Below are 2888 nucleotides of genomic sequence, written 5' to 3'. Positions count from 1 at the left end.
TTTTTCCTCTCATTGATTCTGCCTCCTCATTTATTTTCTACATTACAGTTGAAGTGATGTTCACACATACATTGCTGCTACATTAAGATATCTCATTGGTGTAATGTTCCTGTGCCTTCAAAAAATTGTTATGTGTAGAAATTCTAATTCCCAAGGCTATAATATTTGAAGGTAAGATTTTTGGGAAGTGTTGGTGCAAAGCTCTGATGTGTGAGATAATTGTACTGATAAGAGAGAAGTGGGAGAAGTCTCTTGTTGTCCCTATGTAACTGTCTAGAGAATGTGGAACACAGACAATATCCTACAGCAGAATATAGTGATTATGGTCCCCTGACTGTGAATTTCTACAGCTATAAAAATGAAGTTTCTTGTGTTTTATCCTTTTATCCTGGGTCGTTTTGTTATAGTGTTATAGTTTCTTGTGTTTTATCCTTTTATCCTGGGTCGTTTTGTTATAGTGCATATAACATTGCAATACATTTGTGCTACATTCAAAACACCCGTTTCCCAGTGTGTGTTCTCCACAGCCCCATGTGGTTTGGTTCTAATCTCCTGTCTCCTCCCTTTGCATTACATGTCCTTATCTAAGATCTATCCCATGGAATTTTCTTCCCAATTCTTTTGAATCCATATCCTCCAAACTATGATTCAGTCTCTTTTTTGCTGTTTTACTTGAATACACCTTATCTGTTTTATTACCATTTCAATTTCTTCAAATATATTTTTTAAAAACCTACTGTGGTGGCTTGGCCCATGGGAAGTGGCGCTATCAGGAGTTGGAGGTGCTGGAGGAAGTATGTCACTATGGGGGTGGTCTTAGAGTTTTGCCTAGGGCAGAAGACAATCTTCTGGCTGAATTTAGATCAAGGTATAGAACTCTTGACTCCTCCAGCGCCATGCCTGCCTGGACACTGCCATGCTTCCTGCCTTGATGATAATGGACCAAACCTCTGAACTCATAAGCCAGCCCCAAGTAAATGTTGTCCTTTATAAGAGTTGCCTTGGTCATGGTATCTTTTCATCCTAACCAAGACACCTACATTCACATCTTATTGCAACACCTTATTCTCTGTGACTATGAATGCTGCACCAAGCAATTGTAGGTTATGGAGCAAACTCACAGAGGTCAGTGCTGCTCCAAGTTAAGGGATGGGTTAAGTTCCTCTACACCACTTAGTAGTGGTACAATGGTAGCCATATTACTTAACCTTTTATTTAACATTTTTCTTACAATGACAATACAAAATACAACCAGTTATTTTGTGAATACTAATCCATTACAGAAATACAGAGCATAGAACTACCCCTAGTCTGTAGCATCCTGAGTGTGTCTCCCGTGCTCACTTGTTAGAGTTACAGTAGGCTATGATTGTGCATCTTGTGAAAAGCTTGTTTATTGTCTCTTCCCACATCAGGAATTCTGAGAGAGCAAAGGATATTTTAATTGTTCTCCATTGGATTTCTAGTAGTGCTTATTAATTATTATTTGTTGGATTATAAAATTAACATTTAAGTCATGAAATACTTTGAACTTTGGACGATGATTCGGACAGAATATAGCATTCATGAGATTAAGTGAATAAAAGCAAAGGAGATGAGAAGAATGGAAGTTTCTGGATTTCTGCTGGCAACCACCAAATAGTTTGTCCAGCTGAGTTAAAAAGTTAACATACTTTATTATATAATCTTATTAGCTTTCAGCTGCCAAACAGAAAGCATTAGTGTAACTGACATCTGAGAGGTGTCACCCAGCAACTGATGGAAACTGATGCAGAGACCTACAGCCAAATATTAGGTAGAGTTTGTGGAATCCCATGGAAGAAGGGGATGGGGGGAGGATTGAAGGAGCCATAGAGGTCAAGAACACCGAAGGAAAACATACAGAATCAACTAACCTGTGTCCACAGGGGCCCACAGAAACTGAATCAACAAATAGCTCGCATAGGACAGCCCTAAGCCATCTGCACATATGTAACAGTTGTGCAGCTTATGGGACTTCTAACAGCAGGAGCAGGGGCTGTCTCAGAGTCTGTTGCCTACCTGGGCTGGCTTATCTAGAATAGGGTCCGATGTACCTAGTCCTACTGGAACTTGAAATGCCAAGGCAGGTTGATATCCACAGGAGGCCTCCTCTTTTCTGAGGAGAGGGGGAGGATGAGAGGGTAGAGGAGGTGAGAGGGAGGGACTTGGAGGGGAAGAAGGGTAAGGTGTGATCCAAATGTAAAGTAAATAAATAAATTAATAAAAGAAGAAAAAGAAGAAAAGAGGATTCTTATTCTGTCCCCTCCCCACTTCCCCCATGGACAAAAGGATCACCTTGTTTGTGGTGATGTTCTTGTATCTGTCCAGGGCAGAGCAGATGCCAGTTCTTTGTTTGTCCTAGCTTGATGCCTGATTTGGTGACCAAAGCTGTTTTATGCCTACGGCACATAAAAATCAAATCAAATCAAATCAATACAGGACAGGGCAGCACAAGAGGAGGAAGACAGACAAACCTTCATTCAGCCATGCCACAAGGTGCAGGCAGAGAAAAATGCCCTCAGATCTGCCCTCTGTCCCAAGGCACTGGGTAAGCATTAACAGGCAGAGCCCTGCCTACCACCACACAGCGAAGCATGGTGAGAGGAGACCTAAGGATCGCTGCTCATAGATCTGCCCTCCAGCTCACAGCACAGATGGGTCACAGCCATCTGCTTGGGGGAGTATGTCACCCAAGGTCACACTGTCTGTGTGACCAGCCTGCAGCAGGAGCCAACACAATGTGTGAGTATGTGATGGAGAGATGGGAGAGAAAGTAGTTTGAGCATAATGAAGAGAGCTGGAACTGGAGATTCAAGGGTGGAGAGGAGTGGCCTGTTGTGAATGGCCAGCCCTGCCACCTAGGACCA

General features: G+C 42.3%; 1 non-coding gene across 1 annotated transcript; it reads left to right on the top strand.

The window, feature by feature from the left end:
• The first annotated feature begins 2292 nt into the window (after window positions 1-2292).
• Window positions 2293-2433, top strand: LOC120097985 (small nucleolar RNA SNORA48). Its single transcript, XR_015642065.1, has one exon. It is a non-coding gene; the product is annotated as a small nucleolar RNA SNORA48 (small nucleolar RNA).
• Window positions 2434-2888: the final 455 nt, after the last annotated feature.

The sequence above is a fragment of the Rattus norvegicus genome, chromosome 17 (assembly GCF_021556685.1).
Source record: "Rattus norvegicus strain SHRSP/BbbUtx chromosome 17, alternate assembly SHRSP_T2T, whole genome shotgun sequence".
Taxonomy (NCBI): domain Eukaryota; kingdom Metazoa; phylum Chordata; class Mammalia; order Rodentia; family Muridae; genus Rattus; species Rattus norvegicus.
The sequence above is the reverse complement of the archived record's forward strand: the minus strand, read 5'-3'. Positions and strand labels throughout refer to the sequence as shown.